Source organism: Lagopus leucura, unplaced genomic scaffold (genome assembly GCF_019238085.1).
Source record: "Lagopus leucura isolate 7727_CA_CO unplaced genomic scaffold, USGS_WTPT01 Super-Scaffold_100001, whole genome shotgun sequence".
Lineage (NCBI taxonomy): Eukaryota > Metazoa > Chordata > Aves > Galliformes > Phasianidae > Lagopus > Lagopus leucura.
This window is the reverse complement of record NW_024962262.1, coordinates 87,088,211-87,100,754: the sequence shown is the minus strand read 5'-3', so window position 1 is coordinate 87,100,754 and position 12,544 is coordinate 87,088,211.

The window sequence follows — 12,544 nt, the reverse complement described above, 5'->3', positions numbered from 1 at the left end:
TTTTTTTTTTTTTTTTTTTTTTTTACTTCTTTCCCACTGTGGCCATGTACCTTGCAGCCTCCTTTGTTACAAAACACCAGCTCCATTTCTAACCTAAATCCTGCCCCTCCCCTCTCCCTTTTTCTTTTAGTGGTCGCAATACATTCATTTGCTGCCCCTTTCCTGGAGGGAAAGAGAAATGCTCCAGTGTTTCAGGAAACAAAGCCTTTCTCCTCTCTTCTTGCCCAGGGAGTACAGGGCAGGTTTATATCTCTCCAGCACAGGGGTGGCCAGCAAGGAGCTCCAGCTTGGGCTGTAAAGTTCCTGGGGAAGAACTGCCCTTGCAGGGACTGAGTCTCCAAAGGAAAAAATAAACTTTTTGGTGCTGAAAGTCATAGATTTTGTCATTTTTCTCCTTCAGAAAGAGTTTCACTTCTGGCAGTGTTACACTTGGGGCAGTCCATCTGAAGGCAATACTAACATTTGATTCCAAGGGACTGGAGGGTTGCATGAATGATGTGGCCCCTATTTGCAGTTTTGAGAATGCTGGCTGATTGGCTGATGCCATAGGTCCCCTCCCAGAAGAAGTCTCTTTGTACTCCCAGACTTCTCAGTCCATTCCTTGCCTCCCTTCTCCCGGCAAGCAGTCAGGCTGTGGAGCTTGCTGCTCCCAGGTATGACAGAGGCCAGCAGTGTGGAGGGGCTGAGCAGCATTTAGGTTCAGAGATAAGGTCCCTGAAGACTGTGAATGCTGCAAGTGCCTTGGGTTGCCAGGAGCTGGAAGAGTCCTCAGGAGAAGGTCACATGACACTCATCCTGGCTTTTCTGCACTTTTTCTTTAAATGTCTTTTCTGAGCCACTGCTAGCAACAGAATACTAGGCAGGCTGCATGCCCACCTGGTAAAGGGCGGTCATTCTCATGTCCTACTATCTGATGTTTTTAGGATTTTTGCTCACCTCCTCCTTCTGTCTCTCTGGTTGTTTCCCTGCAAGGATTACTCCTTTTTTTCTCTCTGCCTTGTTCTTGCCTTATATGATTTCTTGCAGCATTCAGCCCTTGCTTGGCTTCGGCTGTGGGTGACTCATTCCCTATGCCTTGCCTTGTTCCAGCCTCCTAGCTGTCTCTTGGACATCTGCTCTGTGCTGCCTAATTCAAATGTAGCCTGCCTGAAAATGAAGCCCTGCTCTGTCCCTCTTTACAGCAAAAACCATCCTTCCCTGGAGAGCTGGGCCTCTCCAAGGGCACGGCAGTCTTCCCATTGAACAGCATCAACAACGAGGCATTGGTTTGGTCCTCTCCATCTCCATCCTACTCTTGTCTCCAACATGACATGTAGCTGGTCAGTGAGGTAGTAAAACCTAACGAAAGTGGAAGGCTGAGTTTCTGGTCAGTATCATCTGACCAGACCAAACTTGATGAATGTGTTTTCTTTTTTCCCCTCCTCTACTTAAATGAATTCAGGCAACCAATGTTTCCTTCTTGGTGAGAGATTTCCAAGGTTCTGACTCCATGGAAAGTTTGACTGATTTGGGAGTGTGGCCAAGTTCTGAGGACAGCATTTGTTGCGGGTTTGCTCGGTGCCTGAAATATAAAACTGAAATAAACATACATTCAGTAGCTGTGCTCAAAGTAAGGGCTTTGTGCATGTGCTATCCAAACGTGACTATTCTGTTGCAAGCCTAAGAAAACCGGTCACATTAAATACAAAGATATGCACTTAAACACTCTTGCAGATCTACAGTTGAATGACATCTGTACCATGAAGGAACAAAATTCAGGCACGTTTCTGAATAAATGATCTTCACAGCTTCTCAAGCCCCAGAATACTAAGTGCTTTTATAGGTGCTTTTCACCTTGAAGCATCTCACTTTGTATATATGCATGTGAAGGGAGTGGAGTGACTCTGGGGTGGGATGTAACAGGCATCCTACATGACCTACAGCACCCTTGGGTGATTTCTCCTTTCAGAGTCCCTGGAATGTGTACAGGGCCATTAGCTCCCTCAGTCTTCCTCTCCATCCTCTTTCTCTTGCATTCCTCTGGATGTTCTCCGTGTCCCTCTATGCACCCCTTGCTCACACTCCTGCCCTTGTGCCTGGTGCACTCTCACAGCTCATCTTCCTTGGCAGTCCTTTGTAAAGCTTTTCTCCTGGAGCACTCCCCCTTCTCTCTTCTCCAGGCTCCTCTGTGCTTGAGCTTGTACCTCCCAGTTGAGTTTATGTGGCATGCCTGTTTCAGTTCGCAAGCTGCCTGGGACAGCAAAGATATTTTATTTGTAGTGACAAATTGCTGCATGAAGTTACAGTGCTACATGAAAAGAACAACCACCCTAACAGCGTAGCAGCCTGATGGCTGTGATGTGCTGGGGAGAAGAAGGTTAAAGAAGGTTATTGCTGATGTAGTAAAGCCTGAAACCAAAGAAACATACTTAACATTTCCTTATCTTGTTCTTTGTATCTAGATTCTTTCTGAGATCATTTGTTGATTCCCAGTCTCCTGTTACAGGCAAAAGAAGAACAAATTTCTGCATACTTTGAGTGGCCAGAACAGACCAATTTTAAGAGCCATCCAGCAAACTACCACAGGGCTGAGATTTGCAGATCATAGTGATGATATAATTTAAATAATCTCAAACATGGACTTTTAATGCCATATGCTTAATTTCATTCAGCCTGTACCATCTAATCCCCTGCCATATGTGTTCACTTTATTTTTTGCTTCTGGTCTGGACTTTGAGTCTTCAGATGACTTTAAAACCTCATAGAGCACCTGGCAGGTTGGAGTTCCTGTTCACTGTACACCTTGAGGCTTGCAATTTGCAATTTTCCATCCTTCTCTATGACTTTGTCCCAGGCTCCATCTCTTATTAGGTAGCTCCTCAACACAGAGAGTTGTCCATGATGTGCTGATGTAGCACCTGGCACTGCAGGGATGAGGTCTGTACATGCCACTGCAGTAGCAGGTGGATGAGGAGTGATCGCCTTCTATTGTGGGCAGGAGCAGAGCTTGTCACAATGCAGTGGACAGCTTGGGGCCTTTGGCCTGTGTCACACAGTCAGAAAGATTAGTGCAGTGGAAAGGCAATGCAAGAGTGAAATGGTAAAAGGAAAAAGAGGAAAAGGATGCTCATCCACTTCTGAAGATCATGAGGATAAATTCCACTAGAGAGGGATCTCCAACCAAACATCCTTCCCCAGTGGCTGTCAGCCCTTAAATGGGGTCTAAGAGAGGTGCAGCCAGGCTCCACCCCTTGAGGTCACACAGCTGAATTGCCTTCACCTGTGCTCTCAGGGCTGACCCAGTCCTTTCCCTCTGTGATCAATCAGTGGTTCAGGCTGTGACTCAACAGTTCCCATACAGCCTGTTTCCCCAAAGATACGATGTATAGCCTGAGTGACATGGAATACGCAATAGAAATAGGCTTGGGACTGGGCTCACCAATTTCCCCAATAAAATGGGCCAGAAAGTAGCCTGGAGACAGCATGAGGTCTTTGCTGTTGAGTTCTTAGGGTCAGCAAGTCAATACAAGTCAAATCAGGTAGCTTTGTCAGCTCAAAGAATGCTCTCTGTATGAAAACTTAGCTTGTTGAATGAGATAAGCACATGGGGATGATGGAAAATAGGATGGAAAGGACCTTCTGTGTCACGTCATCCAGACCCATGCTCTTTGAGGTAGGGATGGTATCTGTAGGGAACTGCACTCAATCTGAATTAAAACAAGTTGGGGTTTTCTTTCTGATAAAACCTCCTGCTAGGCAATCCCACAAATGTACTTCTTGGAGAGACAGGACCTTCTTCTCATCTCCACCTGAAATGTTTTCCTGGCATGTTTGTACTCGCTTGTGGCAGCCCTGCCTCTTCACTCAAACGGCTCTTCTCTCTTCTTGGTACTTCTCTCTGGGGTACTTATAAGCAACAAATATATCTCATCCCAGCCAGTATTTTGCTAATTTTGAGAAACCAAGCCCTTTTAGTCTCTTCTTGTAGAAGAAAGCTCTCTCCTCCCCTGGTCATCCTAAAAGAGAAAAGCAGGGGAAAAAAAAGCAATTTTAAATTAATTCATCTTCTACGTGGATGTAGAACGTTCTGTACTTCTGTGATGGTATTAAAATCTTCTATTAGAAATCCTTCATCTGATGTGTCTTAGGCTCACATTTTTCTTTCTCACATCTGCATGATATTGCCAGCTTGCAGTCATTTGATCGGCTAGCGCACGCAGGTCTTTCTCCTCCTCTGTCACTTCCAACTGATGAGCTCCCAGCTGGTAGCAGAAATTCTCGTTATTACTCCCTCAGGGCACGACCTCGCATTTTGTACTATTAAATTTGATTCCATCTCTATTGCTTCTGTCCCTTTTTCGTAGGAAAACTGCTCTGATTAGTCACCGTATAATGCCTCAGAGACCTAAAGACATATTCACTATATTTTTATTTTTAGAAACCATTTGCTGTTTCAGTATTTTCATTCAGTGAATGATGCTGATGTCTCTCTGTATTACCACATCTTTCTAACAGGAACTCCAGGCTGATGCAGAGAAGGGCAGGGGAAAATTGCCTCCCGGATGGGGTATATGGCAAGAGCAGGTACATTTCCAAATTGTTTCAAGGAAATAATTGCTTAAGCTCTTTGTCACTCTGTTGCTTGGAGTGACCAGACATGGTGTCCAATCAACAGGCAAACAGCAAAGTGCAGGTTCAAAAATGTTCTGTTCTATCCAACTATTTTTTCCAAAGTGATCCATCCTTGCTGTGTCTGAATTTACCGTGTCTTGCTGCCGGTGCGCACATCTCGGCTTCAGCACTGTCATGGTGATGGCTTCCAGCACTTCTGTTTTTTAACCATCAAAACTATTTTATGATGTTCAAAGTACTTCAGAAAAAACTGCCTTTATTGCTTAATTACTATGCTCGATTAACGCTGGCAGTGGGCAGCTTATGAAGCTACGTGATGGTGATGAGAATTCATTTATTTTGACCTCCAATCTCTCAGTTACAAAGAACTGCTTTACCCAGAGAAAGCCTGATGCACTGCAGAACAGCCTCCTGACCCTAAAATACCATAGAAACCTCTGAGGCTCCCCACTATCCACTGTAGAGAACCCTGGACCAACAGACGCAGAGACAGAGAGCTCGGTTTTGAGCATGTGCTTTGTAAGGAGCTACCTTTGAAGAGACCTATGCTGAAGAAGATTGCCACTGTGAGAGATATTCTACAGGCAAATGTGTTGCAGGAAATGGCTGGGAAGAGATGCAAACAACAATGCTGCAGGATTTTATTTCCCATGTCAGAATCACGTGGTTTACATTAGTTAGGTGTTTCCCAGGACTGGGAGCTCTTTACAGGACTGCTCCAAAAACATGGCACTTCTCTCTCAGAGGGGGCCTCCACAAAACCCATCTCTACAAATGGATATTGAGGTTACTTGGGCTGCTTGTAAGCCAGACAAAGCCTTTGCATGTGGGGAGCTATATGGCTGCTGTGGTGTTAAAATCCAAGCTGGTTTCAATTTGTTCTCACTTGTGCCACTGGGATACATCTCAGAGGCACGTGACAACTCATCCTGGTGTTCTCCAGATAGACAAAATGTGGTGCCCAGGAAAGGAGTTTCCATGTTGCTCTCTGCACGTGAGCCAAGGGTGTCCTCTGTGTTAGGGTACAGTGGGAGGACCCTCACTCTGTGCCTTGCAATAATTCTATGGCATGCTGCCCTCACTCAGAGTGGTGAGGATGCACACACTGTTTATTGTGGGTTTCTGGCAGCAAAGGCTGTGTTTCCTGCTCTGTCCAGGCCTGCTAATGAGGCGCCTCTGACACCTGACAGGCCCTGCCTACAGAGATGTGGAAAGAAATAGAGGGAGAGGGAAAACAAAGCATCGTTTTGGGAGCAGGAGAACTTCTGAAACATTAATCTGGCGAATAACTCCCTGCCAGCTGAATTTCACTTAACCGCTGATCTGAATCGTGTCACAGATGGTATCGTCTTCCAAAGTGTTAGCAAAACACAGGGCTCAACCTGTGGCCATGCACTGCTATTTCTGATCCAGCACAACAACACGCCTGGAAAAGACAGAGCTTGTAATAACTGCAGCTCAGGAAAGAAAAACAACAACACAAGTTTGAAATTGGAATATCTGGTTTGCAGAAGGAGAATTGCCCTTTTTGCTCAACGCAGCAGTGAAGATGGGCTCGCAAGATAAAGAGCAGCACACGCTCTGATAGACTGTGAGATCTGCTGTGGTGCCCTTTAATAAGTGTAAAACCCCATCCAGCATTTCTAGGTGTGAGGCAAAAGTGCTAGGTGTGGTAAGTAGGATTGGTTGTGGCACAAGCAGAGAGAGGAGGAAGAGATGGCATGCCAGCTGGGAACCTCTGTCTGTGTGCTATTTCATGCCTGCAGGAAGAACTGAGGTTTGAAACATTGTTTTAAATATTAAAACCAGGCCTACCTGTTGCAAGGTTTGATAAATGGTAGTGTTCTCAGGCATGTGATCTTTCCTACTGGAAGCTACACCTGTATTATCTCACGCTGAGGTCTTTTTGGCGCCTGAATTTAATTACATGTCCTGGCGGCATTCACTGTCACAGTGAGAAGTGACCAGCACGCCCCACCTGCCTACATGCCTGATGTCCATGCAAGAGGACACCTGGGCTGACTTGATGAGAGCTGTGGTTGCTCCACGTGGGCATCACCCTGCCTGCAGCCATGGCACAGTATGCATTCCCCCCAGCAGATCTGCAGTGCAAGTACCTCCCCTGGGGATCCTACACCTGGTGGCCCCATCTCAGCTGGTGTTTTACAGGCAGCCGAGACAGGATTTCCATCACCCCAGTATCCCAAGAAGGGACAGCCTCCCAAGGATGCCCATAAATGCTCCAAGAATGCCAGTCATTGCCATGGCACCTGGCTCAGCCTCCTGCTCCAGAGGCACCTGTGAGAAAGCTTTAGAGAAGGCAGCATTTGGACATCTTTCATTTACATGTCCCAGTACTAAGATATTTAAAGAATAATATAAAGGGTTGCCAAAGCAAGGCATCTACAAAATGAAGAATACTGTACACATCCTTCAGCCAGGTGTTTGCAGGTACCTGCTGCTCCTATTCCCCAGCACCTGTCTTGAAATTCCAGGGTGCAGAACTCTGCGGTGATGGAGGTAGGTAAGAGCCCTGCTTTGACCCTTTGGGTACTAACCTTTTCCTTGTCAGCCCAGAGTGAGTATCAGGCTATCCCTTCCCATCTGCAGTGAGCTAGTGGTAAAAATGTGGGAGCTGCTGTAAGAACTTCAGCATTATAGTTGTGCTACAGAAGGACCTAAGAGGGAATTGATAGCGCCAGGGTAACCAGATTTGAGTAGTGTGTAGTACAAAAGGCTGAAGAATCTACTAGCCAGAGGGAAGACCTCTCATGGAAGATGTCAGTCCAGCCAGTTAAAGTCAGGCAGCCTTGTAAAGAACTGAGTATAATGGCAACCTGCATTATAGATGCTGCTACTACCTATCATGTAATGAGATTTCATAAAGAAAAGCCATCTCAGTGGTTTCCAGAAGGATTACTTTAGCACACAGCTGGGCACATGGGCTGATTAAACAGAGATGAAATTTCAAACAACTGGAACAGCCTACCACTGAAAGAGATGGAGTGAAACCTTGCTGGCACAGAGCTTGCAGACAGGATGCTTCTCAGACCTCATTTTTCCATCAGGAAAGGTTTTGTGTGATCTCAAGATGGTGTGGTTTACACTGCCCTTCCTCAAAACACCACTTCCTGCTTGAGAAATGACATTGGCTTGCAGTGGTGGGTGAAAAGGAGACAGTGCAATGAAGAGATACCAAAGGCAGGGAAGAGTTTGACTTCTTCCTTTGTGAATATTTGGGATGCTGATGCCAAGGCAAGGCTATGATTCCTTGCATCACCTAATGCCTCAGAGCCACTGGCAGGCTCACAGCACAGACTAAATGGATGTTCTTGCTACTGGTGTTTTTGTCATCAGCAGCTAACTAAGCAAACAATAGAAAAATGTATCATTCAGGGAACTGTGTCCATCCTCCGTTGTTACACAATATGGCTTTAATTATCCTCAAAGGATCTAATGACAAATTATGGACTAGTCAGTATCTTTTGAAGTCAACAAAAAGATTCCTGTTGACTTGAGTGGGCTTTGGCTGAGAACCATGAACTGCAGGAGGATGTTCGAACTGCTGTGATTTCATAGTGGCCTCTATGAAGGGGTGGTTTTGCTCACTGGGAAGCCACTGGTGCTGGAGCCAGCAGAACTGAGTGTCCATAGCTTCCAAAATCAGGAGCATGGATTTATCAAACCCTTCATTCACCTTTGCTCCTCGTCTGTAGAAGCATTGCATGCCTATCTGTAGCTCCCACTGTTTACCTTTGCACCATCTTTGCACAATCTTAGCACTAGCTAAGAGTCTGGCCTCTTGTTTTATTTTTTCCCGCAACACTTGTTCTAGAATAAATGTCAGTCCATGCTAATTTCTAAAACTGGCGAAGCTATCAAATCAGATTCAATTAGGCTCTTTCCACCCCTTGCACATGCCTGAAAAAAAAAAAGCTTTGGTTGGAGTTTAGCTGACGATGCTTTTGTGCAAGAAAGGAAAGGCTCCAGTGAGTTCTCTGTAACTGAAGCCATATGGGATTGAGACTTGTTGAACCAATAATGAAACATGCCTGTGTCACAGAGCAGTTTTGGTTCCAAGACATACAATGGACTGTTTGCAAAATCATGTTGCTGGTTAAAGCTACAATTTTAAAATTGACGAACAGTTTAGGGGCTCAGCTGCTTAGGATTGCTTGGGAAAGTTTTTAAAAGGCCCAAATCAACCTGAGGTTCTCTGTTGACTTGTTTTCATAATATATTTAACAACTGTATAGTGGTATATCTTTGCCAGCCATTTAGGCAAGTTGCTTAAGACACATTAAGAGATAAGAAGAGTAAAAATGATTTTAACTTCCTAATTCTCCGTCCACCTTCCCAACACACTCAGTGGCACTGAGAAGCAAGTAAATTGCTAATGCAGATTAAGTTGTCCTTCGAGGAGCTACTGCAATTAATCACCCAGTAACCCTTGAACAAAGAAGTATTTCCACGACACATCAGTGTTTCCAGATTTGGAAAGGGCTTGATAAGTGCTTAACTGAACTCTCACAGTGAGGGAAAAAGAGTGTTGCTTCTGGAGGAGGGCCTGGAATAGATAAAGGGGAAAATAACTTCCCTGTCCTGCCTGCTGGGTAAGAAACCTGCCTGCTCAAGAGTAGCTTTTCTTTTTATTTGTTTGTTTTTTATCTTATTTCCTTTAGGGGTTTGACAGCGAAGAAGGAGGTTGAAGGAAGTCAGAACTGCTTCAGCCTCTCGAATTTTTCTGGTGCCTGGAAGCCTGCTCACTTCCACCTACCATCTTTCACCACTGCCCATAGCCACCTGAGGTTCATGTATGTTACAACATCAGGTACTCTGCTTCTTTTTTTTTTTTTAATTCTTAATCTCAGTGTCACGTGTCTTTGTAATGCAAATGGGAAGCAGCATTTTGCGATCCTCAAAGAGCTTTGGTAATTCTTTTCAAAAACTTGAGCTTTTCTGAAGTTCCTTTCTTGATAGCACTGGACTTAGGTCTGCCCCTGAGAATATTCACCTCAGAACCTTCTGGCCCCGAGTATGACACAATAAGTTCCTGCTCAGCAGGGTGGATAGAAGCATGCCTGCAGCACTGCTGTGCATCCTGAGCAAGAGGAGCCCCCTGGGGGCCTCAGTCCTGGCAGTTCCAATGTCCTCCTGGGGGCTGCAGGAGCAGATGCTCCATTTATTCTGGGCTTTCCCTTTTTCCTCTCTGATTCTGTCTCAAGTAATTAAGGACTGAAAGGTTGCATTAAGTGCCCCCTGGGGAATCATATTTTACTGCAGACAGTGTTCCCCGTTATCGGTTATTGTATTGTAATAGGACCTAAAAATCCAATATGATCCCTGCTCTGAGAGATTTAGTATCAAAATGCATTAACCACAGAGACAAGTAAGAGGGTATCTTTGATTATGGTGCAACATAGCACTGGAAATTTAGGTGACCTGAGCCAGCGTGCATTGGAAAGAGGCAAGCACTGGTGGCAAATGGCTCAAATCACGGTTCAGCGCCTCCAGCGCAAAATCTGGCTCACATACAAAGGCAGTAGAAACACCACAAGGGACAAAGCTGAGAAGTTCATTTCATAATTTGTTGCTAACCAAAATAGGTGAAGTCATCTGCAGTTGCATGGGAACCTGCTTGTTACAGGGATACGTTTCAACTTCCCAGTGTGGATTTTCCATCGTAATCCACCACTTAGCAAAAAACAAAAAACAAACAAACAAACAAAAAAAAAAAAAAAACAACAAAAAAAAAAAGAAAAAACCAACAAAGCAAACCCACAAAACCAAAACAACAACAAAAATAAGAGTAAAAACAAGCGAGCTCAACGTCTCATAATAAGCTCTCTCTGCTGTGGCAGCAGCTGCAGTTTCTCCTCTCAGATTTCTCTTCTGTTATTACTCAGAAAGAATCAGCAGCTGCTTAGGATGCAGTCCAGAAAGATTCACTGAGAGGTTCTTGGTGGTTTTTCAGATACTGATTGGACAGAGGTAATGTCTTTGAGGAAGGCACTGCCCCTTATAAATTAGTGGCTTCTGATAACTCAGCTCTTTGAAAGGAAATAACGGCAGGAGGAATCGAGAAATAATTCCAGGTGATAGGAGATGAGTACATTTTTATTGTCTTGGAGGGGATGTGGGATCCACGTAGGTAACTTCAATTGTTGTTGCAGCTCTCTGAAAGCCTGTGCTCAGCCATGCTGCTGTCCAAGTGGGGATATCTGGAGGCCACATCCATAAGGGTTCATCTGGGAGAGATGCTGCAGCACAGACTCCTCTAGAGTCTTCAGGATACATCCATAGTGGAGCCATTTTGGTGCTGTTTGTGTTTCATGGTTGTGTCCTGGGTAAAAACCTGGATAAGAGCATTTGGTCCAGGTTGTCTGGTACTCCCAAAAGCCACCTACTGACAAACACAGGCTCTGAGGAATGTAGAAGAGATAACTGGAGGGTAATAGAGAGGGTTATTTCTACGGAAAAATCCGGTCTCTTTCCTTTTATTGAAGTCAGTTCATGATCATCTATATAAAAGAAAGCTGTGTTCTGAGAGCACACATGCATTTGCATATGGCTGGTGTTCTCTTGCAAACTATTTGAATAAAAATAAAAGAAAAATGAAAATAGGAGTTTTCACTCAAGGGAAAAGTTAATGAACTCACTTCTCTTTCTTTCACTCCCTGATTAAATATTATGTTACCATTTTGTCTTTGTGCATGAAGAGTAAAACCCTGCTCTGTATTTTGCCAGCTTCATTCATGAAGCTTTGCATTATTTTTACTGTACTAAAAAATTAAAAATGACTCTCACCACGTGAGAAGCAGAATGGAGAAGAGCAGTAATTCCCAGCAGTGTGGAAGAAGGAGAAAGTGAAAGATGAGACATCTTTTGTTTCTTTGAATAGGCATGAGCTGTGCTCCAGCACATGCTGACAAGAACAGCCTGAGAAGACTGGCTACAGAAGGCATTACCTGCCATGTAATGTATCTGTGTGACCTTCCTTTCTGAAGAGTGTTTCTTTTTTCTTTAACATTCGTTATTTCGGAGAGCCCCTGGCCTCAGCAGCAAATTGCAGTGATGTTTTAGGTTTGGCTGCTTGAATGTTCTGATTTTCGGTTTTAGCTGCTAGGGAGGATTTCAGCAGATTTTCAGCTGGGCTAGCTGAACATCACCAGACTTCTCTTCTGCAGTGGTCAAGCAGCTCAGCTGAGCTGGTGTTATGTGGTGTTCAACCTACTTTCAGGTGTCAGCAGAAGCACCGGCAACATCCAAAGAAGTAAGCGCAGACTCACATGCCAGAGGACGGCTCCAGAAATGGCTTGGCGTTTTATTAACACATCAGAAGGCTATTGCTGTGGATCTGTTGGTTCTCTGGACATACAGAAATTGCTAGAAGCACCTCTCTGAGGCACCATCAGAAAACTAGCTCTGTGTGAAAGCATCTTGACGGGGAAAGTCTGTCAGCTGCTCAGTATGGCTTTTTTTCAAATCTTCTTGAGAATGAACATTGTTGCTTTTAATCTACAAGTGGATGCAGGGTTTAATAGAGGCTTAATGCCTGAATGGCTTGCAGTCTTATTCAGTCAGCTGTTGAGATGTGAGTAGGAGTAATAGGAGATCGCAGAGGAGGTGTCCACATGCAAACCTTGTAAAACACTGTTTTGGGGGTGTGAGTGTGTGTAAATTCTTAGAAAGGGGGAATGAAAAGCAAACAGACATGAAAATGAGAGTGGAAAAATTAGTTTTAACGCTTAGATGTCAGCTCCTCCATCCAGGGATTTCATCTGTGCTGCTGCTACTGGCCCATTTTGGTGCATAGTAAGAACAATTCTTCTAGCTGCCAATCAACCATTTTCTTTTTGATAATTATTCACATTGCTGTAGAAACGGAAATTATCCCTATTTTCTCACTTTCCAGGGAAAACTGTAGTTGCAG